At 40.8% G+C, this 24,532-nt stretch overlaps 1 protein-coding gene across 3 annotated transcripts in view; it reads left to right on the top strand.

The window, feature by feature from the left end:
• Positions 1-24,532, top strand: part of FBXL7 (F-box and leucine rich repeat protein 7) — a 340,227-nt gene that overhangs the window by 45,209 nt on the left and 270,486 nt on the right. The window contains exon 1 of one of the 3 annotated variants that reach the window (XM_043508452.1): positions 3,042-3,127. The exons of the other annotated variants lie outside the window; for them this stretch is intronic. The gene's annotated coding sequence lies outside the window, so the exon portion shown is untranslated. Of the gene's footprint in view, positions 1-3,041; positions 3,128-24,532 lie in introns of those variants that run through there. 3 annotated transcript variants of the gene reach the window in all.

The following is a 24,532-nucleotide window of genomic DNA, read 5'->3' as shown; positions in this document are numbered from 1 at the left end:
CTTTTGCTCTTATTATAATGGATTATTGGGTCTGTTTTGAATCAATGCCTAACTGTGTGTGGGGGGGGGGAACGTAAACTACTACTGGACCCAAAAAAGGGGGCAGAATCAAATAAGTTTGAGAACCACTGGCCTAGATGTAGCGATGGTGCTCCTGCTGTGTGCTGCCATATCCTCTTTTTACTGAAACTGTGTGTATAGCTATGTAATGTATACAGTTTGCAAGACTACAAGCTGCAGTGCATTAGACAGTCAAACCCTACAATTAGAAATACATGAGGCTTCTTTAAAAGAAAATGGGCCACATCTTAAACTGGCATAGCTCAATTTACTTAAATGTTGATATCATGATTTACCTCAGGTGAAAAATCTGGTCCATTGTGTAGAGCTATACTTAATCTCAGCAGATTTTTGCGTCATAGTAAATTAAAGGGAATTTAGGAGTATCCTGGTGCTCTAGAGTTTAAACTCATAACAAATATTACCTCAAAAGGGAGTTTTTGCATGTGTTGAGAATATTCCCACTCACTTGACTCTGTGGCAGTACTTCTGCAGTTTGTGTATCACTAGAGCTGATGAACCCCATTGAGAACTTTTTGTAGACCATTTTGTCCTTGTAGAACCTCAATTATGAACACCAGAGTTACGAACTGATCATTCAATCATGCACCTCATTTTGAACCAGAAGTACGCAATCAGGCAGCACCAGAGGACCCCCCCCCCAAAAAAGGCAAAGTACAGTACTGTGTTAAACGTAACCTACAGAAAAAAGAGAAGGTAGCATTTTTCTTCTGCAAAATAAAGTTTCAAAGCTGTGTTAAGTCAATGTTCAGTTGTAAACTTTTGAAAGAACAACCATAACGTTTTGTTCAGAGTTATGAACAAACTCCATTCCTGAGATGTTCGTAACTCTGAGGTTCTACTGTACATGTATAAAAATCTAAAATCTCTGGAATTTGAGTAATAAATGATTAAGCTCTATTGGTTTACTATTGAATGTACTATGTAATGTATAATGATCTTGGCACTGGGACAATTTAAAATACCACTTTGTAAAATACCATATAGCAAGGGGGGGAGGGAAGACTTTCAAAAGTTCTTAATTCCTATTAATCTTCATTTGAGCATCTTAAAGTGCTTTTAAAAAAACTGATGAATTTAGTCTAACAAAATCCCTGTGAGGTACTTAATATAACTCTAGTTAAACACTTTCCAGATTAAACAAGTGGCCAAATACGTAAGGTTTCCTCTAATTTTGGGTGTCTCCATGCTTTAGGTACTCACAATTAAAGGTCATGTTGAAAATGTGTGTCCTGGAGGTTAAGGCAATTGGCTGAGCATCTCTAACTCCCATCAACTCTGGTGAGGGTTGTACATGCTCAGCACCTCTATAATTTGGGGTATTTATTTAGGTTCTTAAATATGGATTTGGGCTGTTAATTCAGGCACCGGAATTTGTTCATTTTGTGGTCAAGATGATTTGACTCATCAGAATGTCAGTGGCCTGGCCTAGGAGTCCTTGCTTTCAATCTCCTGCTCTGCTCCATAGAGCACATTACAAACCACTGCCTTTTAGTACCTGTTGCTGAGGGTAGGAGTCTAGTACTAATAATTTGGGTAAACGTAGTGTTATGTCTCTCAATACTGAGAATGCGCAAAGCTCAAATGGATAATCTGTTGTACCTCTTCCCCGCTCAAATGCCCCTACAAAGAAGATAATGGGTAGGGAATGACTGTTTAATCAACCCGGAGAAGTGTGACGAGCTCTCTCCACGTGACAACGCTCTTTCCCCCCCCCCCCCCGCACAAGATCACACGATTTTTTTATTGTAATAGTCTGTTTCAGTGGCTTCATCAGTTTTATTGAAACTTCATGAAAAATGAACTGTTAAAGTCCAAACAACCTTTTATTAAAGTAGAAAATTATATCAAACACAAATCTATAGCTAGTTTCTTTTGATTTTTATTTGCAGGAATTCTTTAAAAATGTTTAATTGTATAGATCTAATATTTTTCTTTCAAGAAGGACAAATTAACTTTCAAAGGGCATTGTTTCCATCACCTCAAACTGTGGTCTTACAAGACAATAAGATAAACCTAGTTTGTACTCCTCAGAGACCAATAATTTTCTGGGTGCTGAGCAGCATTAGGGTCTGAGCATGCAAACACTTATTGCCACTGAAGCAAATGGGTATTCTCAGAGTAGGGAGCATTACCCTCAGTAATATGTGTAGAGGGTTGGGATCTAAGAAAATGCATGTAGATACAAATGGCATATGCGAGTCCCTGTTTGGACATTAGTCTTCCATCAGTCACATGGGGAGGTTGTGCCTGGCAGTTTGGTGGGTACCTAGTACAGCTCTAAAATTTGAAATACAGTTTTTTAAAAAAAATCATAAAACTGGACACTGGTCATATGACATTTTTCCATTTATAATAGATTCAACTAGTCCGAGAGAAATTCCTCTCTTTAAGATAGGAAATTATAACTACAACAAATATCTTAAGATGAAGGAAATGTTTCAAATGTACCAACTGTGTCTATCTTGAGAAACAACAGTCTTCCACTTTTTAGTACGTCCACATAACTCCTACAGGTCAGTAGGGTTGGAACAAACTGACAATTTTAGTTCGTAGCATTTGATTTAACTCAAAAATCTCTGATCTGCATTACAGATCTCCTCTGCACTGTATGTAGAGAATATACAAAAGTTGTTCATGTGAGTGGGAGAGAATTTTGTGGAAGACATGTAACAACTTGCATTTTTGGTTGCAAACCAAGTCATTCTGCTTGGGGCCATTTTTCCATTTAATTTTTTTTTAGTTTTATTATTGCTTAGAGGTCAAGCTTTATAACTAAACACTTAATGCATACATCCTACATATTCTACATGCTTATATTGCTATTTGAATGCACTTGTTACAGTATTTTTATCAACTTTTCTTTTTTTGTCTAAATGATTGTTTTTCTCCTCCATATTAGGCTTCTAATCAATAGGGATTTGGAATCACTGTTTTCTATATTGCATTTTTTTCTCTAGGATTCTTTGGCTATCCGGGAATGTTGAGGGTGGAGATGCAGATTTCATGGAAAGAACAAGGAACTTCCAGTAAAGAGAAAATTGAGGTGTGTTTTGAAATGCTGTAGATCCCCTCCCCAAGGGAGTCCAAAGGACTAAGTTCACCTCCTTCACAGAAGTATCAGGAGTGATCAGTCCAGACTTACTGATGACCCTATCACTTTCACCATATTTGATTCTTTCTGGTGCTGCAGTGGTTGCACTTAATTTGTCCCATCTAGGAAAAAATACTGTTGGCTCAAGAGTTCTTATACTGAAAGTAAAGAATACCCAGAGGAAAAATATGAATGACTGTACGCGGAAACCATATTTTGGTACTTTTTTTTTTTTAAAATTAGCTCAGTTAATATGTCCTGTGGCTTTGAAGACATCTGAGGTCTGTTTTAGCAGACATGCAGTCAATTTTTCAGTGTGTGCGCACGCGCTCTCTCTCTCAAGATAACTTGTTCCATGTAATCACTCTTATCCAAACACTTTTGCTTCCTATCTAATGAATTGGTAGTTGAACAGTAAAACAGCCTAATGTAAAGACTTCTGTTGAAATCCACTGAAGGCGTTCAGGGTTGTGTTAAAAACAAAAAAAAAACCCCTCATGTGGCTTAGCTGCTATACCCTTTTTCTCTTAAATGTCATATAATTCCAATGGATAAGAAGACAAAGCAGCAAAAGTTCCAATGAAAGTGAACACATTTTCTACTTGATGGGAATTGGACACTCTGGTGGTAATTTTTTGTCCCTAATGCAGATGGCATTTTACAGTGCTAAATATTTTTAGAGGAATACATTTTGTTATTGATAGTCAATTAACCTTTTTCTGCTTGTAACTTTATAACAGCACTTAGTCAAAACATACTTTAGAAAAATTATCAGTGAGTGGTTAGCAATGTTTGTCCTGGACTCCTAAGTGTAATTTCTCCTAAGGAAAATCTGTTTTAAGAGGACATTATAAATGAACACTGGAGTAGTTCTCTTACACCTGTGACTCTGATTCTTTTGAAAAAACGAGGAGTACTTGTGGCACCTTAGAGACTAACCAATTTATTTGGGCATAAGCTTTAGTGGGCTAAAACCCACTTCATCAGATGCATGGACTGGAAAATACAGTAGGCAGGGGTGTGTGTGTGTGTGTGTGTGTGTGTGTGTGTAATACACACACACACACACACACACACACACACACACACACACACACACACACACAGTTCATGAAAAGATGGGAGTTGCCTTACCAAGTGGATGGTCAGTTCTAATGGGACAATTCAATTAAAGTGGAAGTGGACTATTATCAACAGGAAGAAAACTCATTTTTGTAGTGGTAATCAGGGTGGCCAGTTTCAAATAGTTGACAAGAAGGTGTAAGTAACAGCAGGGGGACATTTAGTTTTTGTAGTGCCCCATCCACTCCCAGTCTTCGTTCAGGCCTAATTTGATGGTGTCCAGTTTGCAAATTAATTTCCAGTTCTACAGTTTCTCGTTGGAGTTCTGTTGTTGAAGAATTACCACTTTATCCCACCTGGAAAATGGAGATAATAAATACTTGCTTGCCATGCAGATATGTGGTCCTTCTACTTGCAGATGAAATTGAAAGGTATAGAGAAATATTGTGTTCATTTCAATGGAATACATGAGTAAAGAGAATCAAAGGTGTTAACATGACCCTGTCACTGTACAACACTGTTTTTGAAGTTTTGAGTACAGATCTTGGCCTGCTCAGTCTGATGGCAGAGACATTGGAAAAATAAGACCAAAATTTTTGTTTTTTATTCTGAAATTTGATTTTTTTAATGCAAAACAATCAAAATGTATCTGTCTCTTTTTTAGAGAAGATAAGTGTTAGTCTCTTATTTTGTCAAGTAATCCTTTGTCATGCAGAAGAAAGGGTTAATCCTGTTCCATTTCAAGTTGATCACTGTGAAGGGCGGCTACTCTTCCTATTTTTAATGAAACTGACACAAACAGGGAGAAGACTGAGAGGATAGCATAAGGTAAGGGAAATGTGGCTTTTGCTCTTAGGATTCAAGGTAGCTGGTCAGTTACATATGGATGCTCTGAGCTGGCAGGTCGGCCAGGATCGTTGTTGCTCCAGACCCTGGCTTGCTTTGCCAGTCTAGGATGACAACTCCTGGTCGGGTCAGGTCCCTCTCCTTCACTGGATCTTCTCAGGATGGGCAGAGCTGGGTGGGACATCTCCTTCCATCATACTGAAGCTGTGCAGTGCAGCTGGTTTCAGGCTAGGTGAAAAGCCAACAGAGGATAGGAGGAAGATGGAAGGGAGGGAATGGAAAGGCACACACAGGGCAATGAAAGGCAAAGCAGGAGCTCATGTATCCTGTGGTCCTCACTGGTCCAGTGGTTATGGTTCGCTATCATCAGTGGGCTGCTCTGGATGTCTTGATTTGAGGCTTACCAATGAAGGACAAAGTGTCTGGGGCAAAACAGAGTACTTTCTCTAGGGAGTCTCTCAGAAGCCCATGCCATAGGTGCCATTTTTATCCTCTAAGATCTCTCTCTCTTTTTAAGGACCCGAGGCGGGAGTGATGGTGGAATAGCCCATTCACTCATTGTTTTGCCCACCAATTAGGCCTAATTTCTGACTCACCAAATTTGGTCCCTGAATTTCTAGTTCCATTCTCATGTTTACCCTGGACCATATCAGACCTTTTGTTGGGAGTGACCCAGCCTTTCTGTCTTCCTCTTGTACCTATTTCTATTGACACGTTTTTGTTTTTGTTTTGTTTTGTTCCCAGTGACCTGTAATATTTTATGAATTTCCACCCACTTTCCAACATAGACAGATCTCAAGACTTCTCCCAGTGTTCCTATATTAGTAGGGTGACCATATTTCCCAAAGAGAAAACGAGACACCCGGAGCTGCTCACCTGAGCACCCCTGTGCGATGCTGTTGCCCATCACTGGAACCCTGTGCGCCCCCTGCTGGAATCCTGCCTCCCTCACAGTTCTGCCTCCCCTGCCCATGCAAGAGGGCTGGCATCTCTGCTCCCCCTCCCCCAAAACAGTATTTTTTCCTCTGTGCTGAACCCCACTTTTGTGTGTGTGTTTTAAAAAAAAAAAAAAAAAAAAAAAAAAAGCGGACACTTGTCCTGTTTGGTCTTGCCCAACTGATCAAGTCAAGAAAGAGGAAATGGGACAAATGCCTCCTTTTTGGAGGGGAGGGGGACTGCCAGGACAGGGCTTAAAAAAGGGACTGTCCCGGCCAAAGCAGGGTGTATGGTCACTCTATATATTGGTGTAGAGGAGACTGTGGGTAGGGAAGGAAAGTTGTTAATTGCTAGTGATGATCTTTTAATGTAACAAATTTCTGTCAGAGCACAGAGGGAAAGTGCTTGAGGGTTTTAAAAAACAAAACACAGTTGGAAATTTTAGGATAGATTACTGTACAAGAATATGAGGAATTTTATTTCACATTGAATGTTTGTGAATAGTATGGTGTTAAGAGGCATTCAGAGGCTATCTTTATTGTTAGCATATACTTTATGGCTACTTCAGAAGTTGTGCTTGGAAGCAAAGATTGAGCTTTTACATTCTACTTCTGGACTTATTCCAGTGTGCTGCAAGGACAATAATATTATGTCTTGGTGGTTAAAGCCAGCTGCCTTGATTGCCTTGTTAGAAACTTGATTTGTGTTGTCATACAGAGTGTGTAAGAATGTAGTCAGTGATGCTTACGCTGAGCTGGAAGGCTAGCTTATACCTCAGTGATAGCCCTTCTTAGCATCTGCCATTAATACTACATGCTCTGTGAATACAGCTATGTGGAGGAAGGCTCAAGAATCAAAGTAATAATGATGACAATTGGGTAGCCTACTTATTTGGCTCAACCTGATGCAATCTAGGGGAGTGGTTGGCCACATATACTCTATCTGGGTTGGATATGGTTGTAGGAGGGGAATGACACTTTTTTGAATATTTAGGGTCTTCTCTGCTCCAAAATAGACTAAAGCATATTTGTATATAGCATCTCTTTCCAGAATTTTTCGAATGCTTTGAGAAATTCTGACCAGCCCTCTGTAAGGAAGAGGGATGAGAGAGACTGTGAGATGCTTTTTTTGTGCAAAAAGTCATCTTGTGAGGCAGAGTAGGGTAGCACTGTTGGGATGTTTTTTGGAACGCGCGTCTGCTTTGCTAAACAGGAGCAAAGTGCACCCCAGTTAGTGCTTGTTGCTGATGCACCATATGCACCAAGTGACTCCACTTAGGCCATGATCGTATTGCAAATGGAATATGACTGTTAAACTCCTAAATTAGCTCTGTCTTAGAATGCTGCGCGGGAGTACTGTCCTACTGGTTGGAGACAATTCTCATAGGTTCCTTAGTTCAGCATAGGGCAGGCTCTATTTTGTGAATATAGCACATGAGTTGCATCACACACTGTTCACAACCAGCCACTGCAGCAGTGAACTGCGGCAGCTGTTTAACAGAGTGCACAGTAATACTATGTAAAAACTTAAGATAGGAGGGGAAGAATAACTTATACAATTGAAACTACAGAGGGAATTTTAGGTAGGAAGAATGTAATTACGCCAATTGTAATAAATATGACATGTATCTTAACATTAGTGCCAATGAACATAAAATATATTTGATAGAATTAGAACAGATGTTGGATACATCATGGGACAAAAATATATGCAAAGAAACAAATCAGTTTGGGAATTGTAACTACCCTTACTGTATAGCTGAGCTAACATTGCCAGACGTTTTGTGGTGAGTGAGAAGTTACTGTATTTCTTATATTTGTTCTCTTTTTTTATTTTCCCTTCAGCCAGTGCTCAGGTTCAAATTTGCTTTTCAGGTGGTCTGACTTCATTAATCCTTTTGATACCTTTGACTTCATTGTCATTGCAGAAAGATAATAAAGGTCATATGGCTTTACAAGAGCAATTCTGTACTGTGCAAAGTTCCTGCTTTATGTTCTCACTCTGAAGCCACAAATGTATGGTTCAGCACTTGGGATGGAAGTCTCAGACAACGTTGAAAAGACTGTTTGAAAAATGTATTCACATAAAGAGATTCTTTAAATGTAGGACTTGGGCCCAAGTGTCACATCTTCAGTTACGGGAAGTCTGTTCCATTTAGATTTACAAAAATCCATGTTTTATCCCAGTTCTTGTAATCCCTGCAGGTTCCATGAGGCTTCTGTCAGCCCCCCTGTATACATATCCACAAACCAGCCTTCCACACAGAGTAAAATCCCAAGAATGATGGAGAAGAGGGAGGGGATGTTGCATGGCTGAAGAAGGGGGGAAGTGTTAACTCTTTCCTGTCCCCAGCTGCCAAAACCTACTTCTCCGATCCCTGTCAAAACATCTTTATGCCTGTAACAACTGGTTCCATGTTCTCTCTTTCAAAATCTGGGTGTTCCAAACTCTATTATGCCTGTCTATTTTGATGTCAATGTGGCTGCACGCTCTAAAAAGCACATAATTTGTCTCTTAAGGTGTAAAACACCTAAACTGTAGGTTAACTAGTTTAGGCATGATACAGACAGAAAGGGAGGATAGGAAACTGTAACTGCTACCACCTAAAGCTCTTCACTGAAGTCTAAATCTTTAAGTTGGAATATTAACTCTATTGGTTAGCTAGCAGCAGATGTTAATACGTAGCCATCTGTATTTTCCTTCTTGATTGCAAAGCACCTTAGACTATGATTACTCTTAAATGCAGCAAAAGAAATACTAAAAATTGTCATCCTAAATGTATTTTTGTTGACATTAGTTATTTGTCGCAAAGGCAAAAAGGTGCTCGGGTACTGACTAAAGTGGTGAATTCTATTCAAGAACCTATAGAGAATGCTCAGCTGAGGACTTTGTAGCCCAGTAAAATACTGTCTGCTATTTCAAAGACTGAACTCACATTTTGTATGGGCTATATATTTGTGGTAATTACTGTCACAGGATACTGTAGGGATTAGTTGGTCAATATCATTAAGTGCAAAAGCTTCTATTAATTCTAAACAGCAGTGGCAGTTAACATTAGGGTAAAACCTAAGAAAGCTGCTAATAGTAATATTTCATGTCAAGTTGATCACTTGCAGGGATCAGGAAGGAATTTTTCTCATGGAATGTCATTGAACAATTAATTGAGCGAATCAAGTTTTTCCACTCTTCTGTAAAGCCACAATGTAGGCAGAGGCATAATACCAGATGTGGACCCTTTTGTTCTGAGAAACCAGTTCTTTTTTAAAAAAGTCAAAGATCAACCCCTCAACCTCTGTGTAATTGAACACCCCTATATCTTGCATGCAGTTACCATAAAAGGATCCATGTTTAAATATCTGACTATTGCCTGACTTAAATGCACAAATAAGTTCAGTTACATGAACACGTGTCTATGTGGACAGGCTTCTTTCCCCAAACTTGGATACAAGTCTCATCTAAATATTAAGGAGGTCTGGCTTGCCCAGCATCTCATTGATATGATCAATTTTCTGTTCTTTGCTATTATGGCTCTAGCAAATGCTTTAAGTAGGTAGGGGAAGAGAAGAATTTTTTTGTCTTCTCATAATTCACTTATCCTACTGAGTGTCATTTTGGTAGTGCCACTGCAGGCTGCAATTATGCTGGACAATGCTAAGATCCTTCAAATGTTCCAGAACTCAAATTTCACACACTTTCACATCTTCAGGTATACAGTAGGCTTTCTTTCCAAACTAACTGACTACAAGAAAAATACTTGCCAACTGCTTAGTGCTGTAGTAATGGTATGCAAGCTATAAAGCTTAAGTTAAAAAAAACTTCAAAATAGCACTCTTCCTCCTGAGTTTTAATTATCTAATTAAACTTTTCATGACTGAGCAATTAATATTTAAAATTCTAAGCACTTGAGTCCATTTTGGAACAGTCCAGGAACTGGGGCAGCAGAGCGAGGTTGGTCATGGGGAATACTGGCCTGAATCCACAAAAGGACATTGCCACCTAAATGGCAGTCACCTGACATGTGAAGGACCCCTGTGTAATCCAGGAACCCTTTGGTGGCAACTGACAGAGGGCCCAGGGGGTACATAAGGTTTTAAAGAGACGCTGACTCAGAGATGTGCATAATAGTTCACCAAAGGGTAGTGTGTGAAATCTGACAGTCAGTAGCCTGCTGGATGTCATAATCATTAAGAAATATAGATATGGGTAATATTTAAGGAGTTCTTTAGCCATACTAAAAATTATGTTCTTAAGTACTGGTAATTAAGGCAGGTAACCAGGAGGTGATGTACCTCAAACATTCCTTTCAGGCAAGATGCAAGACACCTATCTGCCTGTCTGGCCCTGTGTATATTGTGTATTCTCTGCCTCTTTGCATACTGAGCCAGAGACAAGATAAGAGATTACACAATCTAGAAGAGGAAATCTACAAGATGAAACAGTGGAGAGGTGGGCCTTCTTTCTGAATAAAGGCAAAGGATAGGACTAGTATATTTTTCCAGGGGAGGTGGGGTAGGAAACACTGAATCCTTTATGTGCAGGGCAAGCTGACAGCATACATTTTTTTTTTTTGTCTGTAAAACCCTGCAAGGGTTTTGGGTGAGCAATCTTCTACATTATACTAGTATCTCATTAAATCCATGCTTTAGAATTCATGTAATAATTTGGTTTTATATGCAGCTACTTATTTGTTTCCAATATTTCTACTTGCTACTATTTAAATCTCTATGGTTTTTGTTCTTGATTTCACTATAAACATATCTAAGTGCTGTGTGTTAAGTCGCGAGGTGACTTGAGGTGGAACTGGTAAATGGGGGTGTACTGTTTCTTTGGAAGCAGCGAATCAGTGATTAGTGAGTCTCCAGTGGATTGGGGTGGACGCTACAGGAGCCCAATGCTTGAGCCCTCTGAGCATTCTGTGTTCCTATTGTTAACCTGTAAAGTGACAATGGGGTCTGGGAGATCTAGAATGGAGTGCTTATTTGTTGCCAGTGGCTGGTGGGGTTGATGGACCCACAGCAGGCACAATCAAGGCTGGTGGTAGGGAGGTGCCTTACAATCCTAGGTATCAAAACACCTGATCAAATCCTTTTTGTCAAGCAGAAGGGGGAATTAAACCAGAGCCTCCCACATCCCCCAGATGAATACATAACCACTAAGCTAAAGGTTATGAGGGAATCCTTCTCCGAAGTTCCCTTGCAGATCTGGGCCACTATACAAAGGGTTATCTGTAGCAGCCAAGAAGAGCTGAACCAGCTATGGAAAGGGGTGGTCAAGTTCTGGTATGCAAGCTTGTTTGGCACTTGGTAGAAGTACTAGGATGCAACGGAACAGGGCTCACCTGCTGGGGACTTTAGCTGAGAGCCATGGGAAAGGTGGTTTGGGAGCTGGAGCTGGGAGCTAGGGCTGTTTGTGAGCCAAGGAGTAAACTGTGCAGTCTGACTAGCTGAGTAGTCAGAGTTTGCAGACTTTCCAATTGGGAGAGAGCTGGACTGATTGTTTTGCTGGATCTAGTCCCCAGTTTGCTCAGGGGAAAATCTTTGCATGCCCTGAACTGCAGGTAAAACTTTTAAGTGGCAGTCAACCTTTAGCTGCTAGTGCAGAGAACAGTTTGCATAAAGCTGTGGGTGGAAGCCTAATCTCATTATACATCAGATTTACCAGAAAAACTAATGGAAACTCCAAAAGAAAAGAAGTTTGCTAAACTTGAGTCAAAAAAAGATAACGGTTAAACAGCAACACTCTCAGTAACTGTCATCCAAACAATTCATATCTAAATGCTCACAATAATTGCAAACTGTGAATGAATCTTATACACTCATTACATAGCTTTCTGTCAGAACCATGCATAAACACCTATTCATACAGGCTTTATAAAGTTTAGCCTTCCACATGCTATTGGCAAAATCATATTCCCTAATAGTTAAAAACTATCTAATCGCTTAGGAGTCATAACTGTAGAATCTAAGAAAATGCAAATTACAATTTTCTACTAAGTAAGTCATGAACTCCTAATTAGACACTTCATTGGAGATAATATTGTATGATCTGTAGGAGTAAATTGTATAGTTTGATCATCACAAATTGTCCTTCGCATTATAAGAGGACCTATTCATGATATGAACCATCAAACACTATGCTGCATGTATATTTAAAAATATATTCCATGTGCAGATTTATAATAAACTTACAAAGGCTTTTCCCCACCCAGCCCCCATTGAAATCAAAGGGATGACTACCTTTGGCGAAAATGGGCATTTTGTATCCAACTCTAAAATGCAAAACCGGGATAGTCTGGGCAGAGTTCAGATAAACTGGGTGGAGGTGATCACTGAGAATACTGCAGTTTTAGTGATTTTTTTTTTTGAAGTGGGTGATCAGGTGATGAGAAAACGATTTACATAACCTTACCTTGTGGTTTCCCTTGTTTGCAATTTTTTTTTTTTTTTTGGATGGTATAGCAACCAGGGCACGGACCCTGTCAATGGGACTACTAACGTGTAAAATGAAGCTCATACATGCGTCTTTAAAGGATTGGGGCCCATAACTGTAACCAACAAACATTTTTGTCATGGAAAGTATATTTTGTACCTAGTCGGTTAACTGTTGATCTGAGCTATATTTTTCATTATATTAATGGGAGTTCAACACAGTAATGAATTCCTGTTGCATTTCAGTGTAATAAATTCTTATGCGGTAGCAGAGTCTATACTGGCACATGTCATCACAATCTTCTTGCACCCACTGCAGTCTTCCTTATGGAACTGGGCAAGTGTAGTCTGTTCTAATTTCAGTGTTTGGCACTGTGACCTGAATAACTGATGTTCGTTTTTTTTATATAAAAGGACAAGAATCTGAAATTACAGAAGAGATGTGGAAAAGTAGATTTAAACTATCATTAGTGGAAATTTTCAGTGGTGAAGTAACATCCTCAGCTACGGGTATAAAGCCAAAAAGTGTCTCAGTTTTGTTCTGCCTCAGGCATTTTATACTAATTCAGCATGTTGTTTTTTACAGAAGTTAACTGGTTTCATGGGGTGGATTAGAAAACAGATATAAAACTAGGACAGTAACATTTGTTTACATTGTCTGTTATGAATATTTTGCTTCCTCTAAATCTCTCAAACAGTAAAGTCTGTAGTATGTGAGCACATCCATGCATTAGTGAAGTAGAATATTCCAGTGGCCAGATTTTTTTTTTTTAAAATGAAAGCAAAGATTCTTATGCAATCTCTCTATTCCAGCAGCTTCCGTTTTAAGGAGGCTGCATGGTTGCAGAGAGAAATCTGAAAACATGAGGCAAATGCGCCTGAAATATTCAAACCAGAGGGCAAATAAAACCATGCAAAAGTATTAAAACCTCACAGCTTTTAAGCAAATCTCATGACTTTTGGGTGTCCCTAATTCATGATTTTTCATGTTGTATCCAGTATTGCTGCTGTAGCTTAAAAGGAGATGGGTCACCACTGAAATCAGACAGTGGGACTGTCGTCGGGATTTTGGGACCTATGAGCCAATACTTAATTTATGCATTTCAGAGGAAGATGGACTAAAAGAGGTACTTGGGGAACTAGGCATGAGGAACACACAGGAAACAGTCCAGGAGCATTCATTAAATTCCTCCATGGGGGCTGAGTTGAGTCTGATCTTTATATGGTAGCTTTTCAAGTCACTGTGGCTAGTGTATCTGCGGCCTTTTCTATTCTGCTAGCACTATTTTTAAAATACTTACTTCCCACAAACACTCAAATTCCTAGGAATTCATGCTCTAGGTAATTGTAGCGCCTAACGCTTGGAGAGTCCTATGGTGCTCATCTCCAAGCTCATGGTCCACAGAGAATACAACCTATTTGTTCTAGAAGGGTGTGGTGTACTTATAGCATTCAGTTATAAACTGTGCATTGCTGCCTTTCACTGCAGATCCTGAAACTGGTACGCATTTGATACTTCCTCACTGTCTGTTGGGAAACAATGTAATTGACTTTACAACTTATTCTTTGATACGTGATAGCCTATGTGATAACAAATGGAGCTTTGAGTTGTAATATGATGTTTGATTGGGGAGAAATGCAATTGAATATTAAGAGGATAGTTACTAAGGTCTAGCAATTATGTTGGAGATGCGTATTTGTGGGAACCTAAAATGGATTCATGTTTAGGGTGTGTGTGTGAGATATACAATTTTTTTTTTCCAGCTATACTGGCATGCATGCTAACTAATACACAGATATCTATCTCAGTACTGGAAGCAGCTGCAAAACCTATATTAAGGTTGCATAGCACTTACTACAGTGGTTCTCAACTGTGGCCCACCACTTGTTCAGGGAAAGCCCCTGGTGCGCCGGGCCGGTTTGTTTACCGACCGCATCCGCAGGTTCGGCCAATCGCAGCTCCCACTGGCTGCGGTTCGTGACTCCAGGCCAATGGGGGCTGCGGGAAGAGCGGCCAGTACATCCCTCGACCTGTGCCACTTTCCGCAGCCTCCATTGGCCTGGAGCAGCCACTGCTTTCTGCTCATCCACAGAGCCAGTTATCTCATCATAGAAGGCAATTAGGTTAGTCAGGCATGACTTGCCCTTGGTGAATCCATGCTGACTGTTCCTGATCACTTTCCTCTAAGTGCTTCAGAATTGATTCCTTGAGGACCTGCTCCAGGGATTTTTCCAGGGACTGAGGTGAGGCTGACTGGCCTGTAGTACCCCGGATCCTCCTCCTTCCCTTCTTTAAAGATGGGCACTACATTAGCCTATTTCCAGTCATCCTGGACCTCCCCCGATCGCCATGAGTTTTCAAAGACAATGGTCTATGGCTCTGCAATCACATCCGCCAACTCCTTCAGCACTTTTGGATGCAGCACATCTGGCCCCATGGACTTGTGCTCGTCCAGCTTTTCTAAGTAGTCCCGAATCACTTCTTTCTCCACAGGGGGCTGGTCACCTCCTCCCCATGCTGTGCTGCCCAGTGCAGTAGTCTGGGAGCTGACCTTGTTTGTGAAGACACAGGCAAAAAAAGCATTGAGTACATGAGCTTTTTCTACATCCTCTGTCACTAGGTTGCCTGCCTCCATTCAGTAAAGGGCCCACACTTCCCTTGACTGACTTCTTGTTGCTAACATATCTGAAGAAACCCTTCTTGTTACTCTTAACATCCCTTGCTAGCTGCAACTCCAAGTGTGATTTGGCCTTCCTGATTTCACTCCTGCATGCCTGAGCAATATTTTTATACTCCTCCCTGGTCATTTGTCCAATCTTCCACTTCTTGTAAGCTTCTTTTTTGTGTTTAAGATCAGCAAGGATTTCACTGTTAAGCCTAGCTGGTCGCCTGCCATATTTACTATTCTTTCTACACATCAGGATGGTTTGTTCCTGTAACCTCAGTAAGGATTCTTTTAAAATGCAGCCAGCAATCCTGGACTCCTTTCCCCCTCATGTTGTTGTTCTCCCAGGGAATCCTGCCCATCAGTTCCCTGAGGGAGTCAGTCTGCTTTTCTGAAGTCCAGGGTCCATATTCTGCTGTGTGCCCTTCTTCCCACCCACCCCCTTCCATCCCCTGTGCACACACGGAGCACCTCTAGTTAGGACACAGGTAAAATAGTGCCAGCAGCAGCCGCTGCTTTCCCTGTCAAAATACCCATTGGGTTAGGGGAAGAGGTACTGGGTTGCGACCCAGGAATGAAATTCAGGTTTCTCTTCTTCTATGGACCAGTGTTGTTAATTTTGTGCCCTCCACAAGCCTTACTGAGCAAGGGGTCTCCTACCCTACTCGGGTTACCCAAGCTGAGAATAGAACTAAGATGTCTAATATGGTAGATCCAACTCTTAACCCCACTGCCTCCTTGAAGAATTTGCCAAACAGTCCCCCCCCTTGTACTTGTGCATTAAATAGTATATGAACATGTGGGGAAAAACAGTACTATTTCAGAATCCTTGCCTCACCATGCACAGGATGCAGTATATGGAGTGTATGTAATATCTTAGCTGCAACAATTGTTTAATGTTAGATACCCTAGATATATTAAATGAGAATTGCTCATTCAGAACCCAGTTCAGGAAGATACTTTTTAACCACATGAGTAATCCCATTGACTTCACTGGAACTACTCACATGCTCAAAAGTTAAGCATATGCTTAATACCCTCCTGAGTTGGTGCTTGTTCCTGAAATGTGTGAAGAGCCCTGAACACTAGTTGTGATTCAGCATTGAGGATACCCAGTACCTTGCAGGTTTGAGCCCTACCACAGTAGTATCTTTCATCAAATATTTCCTCAAATGTGTATTCATTTAACATGACTGTCACACTAAATCTAAATTAAATCCTCATGAAGCTTTTAACAGAGTAGAAAGTGATATTTTTTTTTTTAAATGCAGCTTTTCATCATGGATGCAGTTTTGTTTTACATTGGGCACCAACCTCAGACTGATCAGTTTCACATGTTAGTTTTCATCCGCTACTCTTTCAAGCAATGTGTGGTGTGGTGGTGGTCTTTTCTTTTAATTAAACTTTCAACATCCATTAATATTTCTATTGATACTAGAATTAATGAAACTTTAAAAAACATCTTTTATAAACTACTCAGTAGTGCAATGTCTAGAATTTTTCAGATTTGGAAGGTTGTTACATAATCTATGGATATTCAGTCATATCAGCTTTAGTAGGAGCATATCTAATTCAGAAGCTCTTTGCTTTTAGAGTAATCCAATGTTTGTACTTCAACAGCCACATACATCCCTCGATCTGTAACAATGGACTGAGATGTTTGAGATTTCCATGCCTGGGTCAAGGACAGTATTTGGATCTTAGACTACAGCTGTGTCTTGGATATCATTTCTTTGTGCTAGAATACTCAAACGTGACTAGGGCAGAGAGTTTACATCAGGCCTCCTCTCTGTGACATAATTGCTAGTGATGCAACAAAGAAAAAAAGTGAAATCTAGCAGGAAAACTAATGTGACTAAAAGGTGCCACTCATTGAAACAAAATGCTGCTTTGATACAAGAGAAATCACCTCTCACAGCTGTTTAGCATGTGTTGTTTCTTCTAAGATTATTTAGCCTTCAAGCTCTTATAGTTCTGGGCTTTTTGACAGACTGACTGTTATGCCAGGTTCAACCTAAGCCACCCATGTTTTATAGTTTTGCACTTAAATTTACTGTACAGAAGGGACAAAGCTGAGGTCAGTACACTGAAAAAATATTTGAACATTGCTCAGTTACTCTCTGTGTTTATCTTATGTGCAATCCAGTCTATGGAATTCAAAGACTATCCTAATGATACGGTATCTTTTTGTAGTGTTGGAACTTACTTTATCTTCCATGTGACTTATTTCCTCTTAGAACATGCAACTGTATTGTTGTAATACTTAATACTGAATAAAAGAAAACTTAATAAAATTTTCAAGTTACAAAATCCCTTTTTTTCTTAAGTGACTCAGGCACTTTGATGTTTAAGAGCTAAAGTCAGATTGAATGAATCAATCAAATGAATCAATGAAACTTAGGCTTCTGTCACCTAAGAAAATGGGATTTATGTGACTACTGAGTAAAATTTTTAAAAGCTCTTGTCTCTTAAGCTTGTATAGTACCATCCATCACAATAATATCTGAATGCCTTCCTTATAAAGTTGATAGCATTAGTAAAGTCCCTAGTAGATTTCATGGAGTCTCTGGATGTTTTCCCTTATTGGGGTAAAAACTCTGATTTGGGGTATGGATTTTTCTTGCTGGGAGATGTTTATATTTCATTCTTACATTCACATCTGTAAAAACTACTACAAAGTAGGTATCTTTCATGAGTTTTTTTTTATTGGCATTTCAAAATTTAAACAGTCTTATATTTAATGGAAACATTTTATGGTCTTAATAAAGTTAGTGGTGAATCATATTGGGCCATTGTATTATTTTAATCGGAACAGAAACCCGGGATTTGTGCTTCAAAATTGATGCTATGCTATTAGCATGTACAAGGGTTGTAACTTAATTTAGAGTATGTACCTCTGACTACATCATGTGGTCCTTTGGTAATAGAGAAGCCATTAGAATTTGTAAGTAACTACTGAACTCTTCTGTTTCCTTGAAAATAAAACAAAACTCTAGAAGAACTTTAATTTATAAAACTTGTAGTGATAACTTGTCTTAGGTTCCAACTGCTTACTTCTCTTTGTCCTCTAAAGCTGGATAGTTAATGATAAAGTTTGGTAAGGTTTTAAGTTTTACTTTCCTTAATCTGAGAGCAGTATATTGTAAAATAAGCATTAGGTAAGTATAGAGAGTTGCTGTTCTGTTCCCACTTAGCTGAATATTGGTGAACTGTTCGTTTAATCTGTAAAATCTTAAATGGAAATATTAAATTGGGATCAATGTTGAGAGGATTTTCCAGTGCAGATTTAATAGAAATAAGTGACAGCAGTTGAGGATTAATTTGTTTCTGAAACAACCAAATAGCAATGATCTCAAAAGCTTATTCTGGAATAGGTACATGGAAGAGGAACTCGTAGTCATCCTGGCCATCAGACTGGTCTCTGTGAATAAAGGTATATTGTATATTTATTGTTGTCACCCATTTGGTTTTGGAGTTTAATATATTATTTGATGGGTTTGCAGAGAACGGAGTCTTGTATTTAGGAGACGAATCAACTCGTGCTTCTTGCTATTGCATCCTAGTATCAGCCAACTCTAACATTGCTGATACTTTACTCACTAGTGCATCGGCTAATGTTAGTAATGCCAGCAACAATTTAATGGCTCTCCTCGTTGGATATACATGTTCACTAAATTCTAAAGTTCCCTAAAGCCAAATGTCACGTAACATCAAGTGTGTATTAAAACTGTAGGTCCAGTCGTGCAACCATCATCCTAGTATAACTTTGTTGTTCAGATATCTCACAAATATCAGTTGCTATTGCTAAATTCCTATTTAAGCTTCAGAGTAGCAGCTGTGTTAGTCTGTATCCGCAAAAAGAACAGGAGTACTTGTGGCACCGTAGAGACTATCAAATTTATTTGAGCATAAGCTTTCGTGGGCTTCAACCCACTTCATCGGATGCATGCAGTGGAAAATATAGTAGGAAGATTTTATATACAGAGAGAACATGAAACAATGGGCGTTACCATACACACTATAACGAGAGTGTTCAGTTAAGGTGAGCTATTACCAACAGGAGAGAAAAAAGCCTTCTGTAGTGATAATCAAGATGGGCCATTTCCAGCAGTTGACAAAAATGTATGAGGAACGATGGAGAGGGCGGGAGGAGAAATAAACATGGGGAAATAGTTTTACTTTGTGTAATGACACATCCGCTCCCAGTCTTTATTTAAGCCTAATTTAATGGTGTTCAGTTTTCAAATTAATTCCAATTCAGCAGTCTCTCGTTAGTCTGTTTTTGAAGTTTTTTTGTTGAATATTGTGACTTTTAGCTCTGTAATTGAGTGACTAGAGAGATCAAAGTGTTCTCTGACTGGTTTTTGAATGTTATAATTCTTGATGTCTGATTTGTGTCCATTTATTCTTTTGCATAGACACTTTCCAGTTTGGCCAATGTACATGGCAGAGGGGCATCGCTGGCACATGATGGCATATGTCACCATTGGTAGATGTTCAGGTGAACGGGCCTCTGATAGTGTGGCTGATGTGATTAGGCCCTATGATAGTATCCCCTGAACAGATATGTGGACAGAGTTGGCAAGGGGTTTTGTTGCAAGGATAGGTTCCTTGGTTAGTGTTTTTGTTGTGTGGTGTGTGGTTGCTGGTGAGTATTTGCTTCAGGTTGGGGGGCTGTCTGTAAGCAAGGACTGGCCTCTCTCCCAAGATCCTGTGAGTGTGATGGGTCATCCTTCAGGATGGGTTGTAGATCCTTGATGATGTGCTGGAGAGGTTTTAGTTGGGGGCTGAAGGTGACGCCTAGTGGCGTTCTGTTACTTTCTTTGTTGGGCCTGTCCTGTAGTAGGTGACTTCTGGGTACTCTTCTGGCTCTGTCAATCTGTTTCTTCACTTCAGCAGGTGGGTATCGTAGTTGTAAGAATGCTTGATAGAGACCTTGTAGGTGTTTGTCTCTGTCTGAGGGGTTGGAGCAAATGCGGTTGTATCGTAGAGCTTGGCTGTAGACAATGGATCGTGTGGTATGATCTGGATGAAAGTTGGAGGCATGTAGGTAAGTATAGCGGTCTGTAGGTTTCTGGTATAGGGTGGTGATTATGTGACTATCGCTTATTAGCAGTGTCCAGGAAGTGGATCTCTAGTGTGGACTGGTTGATGGTGGGATGGAAACTGTTGAAATCATGGTGGAATTCCTCAAGAGCTTCTTTTCCATGGGTCGAGATGATGATGTTATCAATGTAGTGCAAGTAGAGTAGGGGCATTAGTGGACAAAAGCTGAGGAAGCGTTGTTCTAAGTCAGCCATAAAAATCCTCAGTGGGATCAGAGGGTAATGGTTTATAGAATGTGGTGTTGGAGAGCTGCCTAGCAACTTGTTCATATTCCGACCTACACATGATGACAACAGCTCCTCCTTTGTCAGCCTTTTTGATTATGATGTCAGAGTTGTTTGAGGCTGTGGATGGTATTGTGTTCTGCACGGCTGAGGTTATGGGGCAAGTGATGCTGCTTTTCCACAATTTGAGCCCATACACGTCGGCGGAAGCACTCCTATGTAGAAGTCCAGTCTGTTGTTTTGACCTTCAGGAGGAGTCCACCCGGAATCCTTTTTTTTGTAGTGTTGGTAGGAAGGTCTCTGTGGGCTAGTATGCTGTTCAGAGGTGTGTTAGAAATAAGATTCAGGGTCACCACAGAACTGTATCATGTTTGTGGGGGTGGAGGGGTAGAAGAGAGGCCCCAAGATAGGACAGATTCTTCTCCTGGGCTTAGAGTATAGCTGGATAGATTAACAATATTGCTGGGTGGCTCCTTGTGGCATGTAGTAGTTTAGAAAGTTTAGTGTCCTTTTTGTTTTGTAGAGAAGCAAAGTGTGTGTTGTAAATGACAAAAGTTCCCCCCACCCTCCCCCGCTGGTAATAGCTCACCTTAAGTGATCACTCTCCTTACAGTGTGTATGGTAACACCCATTGTTTCACGTTCTGTGTATATAAAATCTTCCCACTGTATTTTCCACTGCATGCATCCGATGAAGTGGGCTGTAGCCCATGAAAGCTTATGCTCAAATAAATTTTAGTCTCTAAGGTGCCACAAGTACTCTTGTTCTTTTTGCCTAATTAGGCTGTTGTTCGAGAATAACAATCCATTTCAAGAAACTTAACAGCCCTGGAAAAAATTGCTTCGGCCATTTGGGAATATATTGTGTCTTTCTATGGTGATTTTTACAGTCTGTTTTATACACACAATGGATAGTGAAAGACTTGCTACTTGTAGTATCAAGTAAAATTAATTCTATATTGATGCGTATGAAAAACAGTTTTACATGAATATCCACGGACCTTCTAAAAGGTATAAAGCAGGGTTCTCAAACTCCCGGCCTGCAGGCCATCTGTGGCCTGAGAACCTCCCTAGTGTGGCCCGCGAGGCTCCAGAAATTTTGGGGCCGGGTCTCTCCCTTGTCCCCACCGGCCACCCCTGGATACTCCCCCACCCTGGTGTGTCCCCCCAGGCGATTTACAATGGCCTGGGTCCCGCCCACCAGCAGCAGCACAGCGGAGTTGAGTGGCTTCTTCCTGCTCACTCCACAGGTCTGCCAGCCCCTCCCTGTAGCTGCGGGGTGGGTCAGGGCTGTGCCGCCGCATGCTGCCCCCCACCCCAAGTGCCCCTGCGGCCAATGGGAAGCTCTGGAGACAGTGCCTGGGGGCAGCAGTGCACGGAGGCCCCCCGATCCCCTCCCAGAGCCTGCACCCCCAACCCCCTTCTCACATACCCCCCTGCCCCCAAACTCCCTCCCAGAACCTGCACCCCAATCCCCTACCCCAGATCTTCTCCCCCACCCCAACTCCCTGCCAGAGCCTTAGGCAGGTGGGGGGCAGGTTCTGGGCAGCATGAGTGACATTATTGGCCCACTGGGAGGATTTGAGGACTGGCACTGGCCCTAAGGTAAACTGAGTTTGAGACCCCTGGTATAAAGCAAACCTGTTTAACTGACTACCCTTTTCTCTAGCTAGGCAATGAAAACCCTTTTTCTTAGGGTTTTTTGGATTTTCATTGCCTAGCTAGAGAAAAGAACTACATCTGAATTTAATTTAATAGATTTATTAACTATCCTTAATAGCAACTAAGAGCATAGGATATAATGAGGCAAAAAAGTATTGGACAAAGATTTTGCTAAGGAACTAGAAAATTGTTCAGTCCATCATGGTCTTAAGAATCAAATAAGACAACCACAATAGAAAATGACACTTATACTTAGCCACCATTATTCTGGGAAGATGACTTTGTTTAGTGTTTTTTGGTTTTTTTTTAAGTCCCTCATCGTAGGGCCTTCTTTGTGCCAGTTGGTTATCAGTTCTGGCGATGTACTAACACAACAGCAAAAACAATCCAAAGCTAGAACACCAGACAACTCAGTCTATTACTTACACACCAATTCACCAAGGTCGTCTTGCTAATGAATCTATAGTAGTTAACCCTTTAACTTATTTTCCCATGAACTATATTAGCCCTGGGATCTGATTAATGCTCCTAAATCTCTAAAACATTAACTCCTGTATTTATGATAAACTGTATAGACTGAGTGCAATTCAAGAGGCTTGCCCACTTGGTCTCACTTTTTGTCTGTACATAGCTAGAACTTGGAAGGCAGTATGAAACCATTAACTATGGTAGACCCATGTACAGCGTTTCACAGTCTACAACAGTAACTTTGTTCAGTTTCAAAGCTACTTCATGACAATCTGCATTGGAACTCATTACATGACAAGGAGACACCTACTCTGACTATCTTTAAAGCACATACACAATCATGTATGCTTTTTCACAGAGTACCAGGTTCCAGGAAGAAATCAACTGATTGATTTGGGTCATTACCCAAGAGCAGGTCTGTCTGTGTAATCACCAGATCTTTGCTCAGCTGTCAGCCACACACCACACAACAGAACCACTAACCCAGGAACCTATCCTTGCAACAAAGCCCGTTGCCAACTCTGTCCACATATCTATTCAGGGGATACCATCATAGGGCCTAATCACATCAGCCACACTATCAGAGGCTCGTTCACCTGAGCTTTCAGCTCAGTTACTGTTCCCAGCAGGATTTGATACTGCAAACACAGGAGGAGTGAAAGACAGACATGATTATAGTCTCCTCCTGGTGTGCTGGTGGACAACCCAAATGGCTGGAAAATAGAAGAGGACCGTTAAAGGTGCCTGTCTGAGATAGGTTCTTGATATTACTAGGAGGAGTCCCAGGTAGCTGGCCCAATATCTCAGTCTTCTCCTTTGCACATGTCTTTGGCTTTCAGGAAGTGATGCACTGAAGGAGACAGGCCATTTTATCCCATTTCTGTTGGATGGTCCAGTTTGGTTCCTGTTTGTGGTGGTGCTGGCATGAACTGATGTGATGGTGACCCACACTTCCAAAGATTTGAAACGTCCAATCAATATAAAAACTGATCTCTCCCACCATTTAATCAGGGAATGAGGTGTAACTTTTGAATTCTCACAACTGGGGCTGGAATTTTCCTGTGTTTGTGCATCTTGTTCCAGCTTGCATAAGACAAATTAGGCCATAGCTGTCCTAAAAGCTGTCCTTGATGCCTGGGCAGTTTTTAAATAGTAATAAGTCATAATTTTGGGGCCTTAGTCATTATGAAATGCAAAAATATGCACTGAGTAGATCTTTTCTTCCCCCCTCCCCACTCCTCCCCCGCCTCATAATGGAGGAGACCTAGGCTTTCTTTCCCCTGCTTATCATCCTTTGAGTTCATTGCCTCTTCTGGAGTGCTGCACTTGTTCCTTTTATGGACGCACTGCCTCTGCCACACGGTTCCAGGTTGTCTTTAGCCACTCCCAGTGGCTTCATTTCTATGTGTTTCATAGATTCATAGATACTAAGGTCAGAAGGGACCACTCTGATCATCTAGTCCGACCTCCTGCACAGCGCAGGCCACAGAATCTCACCCACCACTCCTATGAAAAACCTCACCCATGTCTGAGCTATTGAAGTCCTCAAATCATGGTTCAAAACTTCGAGGGAGCAGAGAAGCCTCCCTCCAGTCAACCATGCCCCATGCTACAGAGGAAGGCAAAAAAACCTCCAGGGCCTCGCCAATCTGCCCTGGAGGAAAACTCCCTCCCGACCCCAAACATGGCAATCAGCCAAACCCTGAGCACATGGGCAAGATTCACCAGCCAGATACCCAGGAAAGAGTTTTCTATAGTAAATCAGATCCCATCCATCTAATATCCCATCTCAGGGGATTTGGCCTATTTACCCTGAATATTTAAAGATCAATTACTTACCAAAATCCCATTATCCCATCATACCATCTCCTCCATAAACTTAGCGAGTAGAATCTTAAAACCAGATAGATCTTTTGCCCCCACTGCTTCCCTTGGAAGGTTATTCCAAAACTTCACTCCT

This window comes from Dermochelys coriacea, chromosome 2, assembly GCF_009764565.3.
Source record: "Dermochelys coriacea isolate rDerCor1 chromosome 2, rDerCor1.pri.v4, whole genome shotgun sequence".
Classification (NCBI taxonomy): Eukaryota; Metazoa; Chordata; order Testudines; family Dermochelyidae; genus Dermochelys; species Dermochelys coriacea.
The sequence above is the reverse complement of the archived record's forward strand: the minus strand, read 5'-3'. Positions and strand labels throughout refer to the sequence as shown.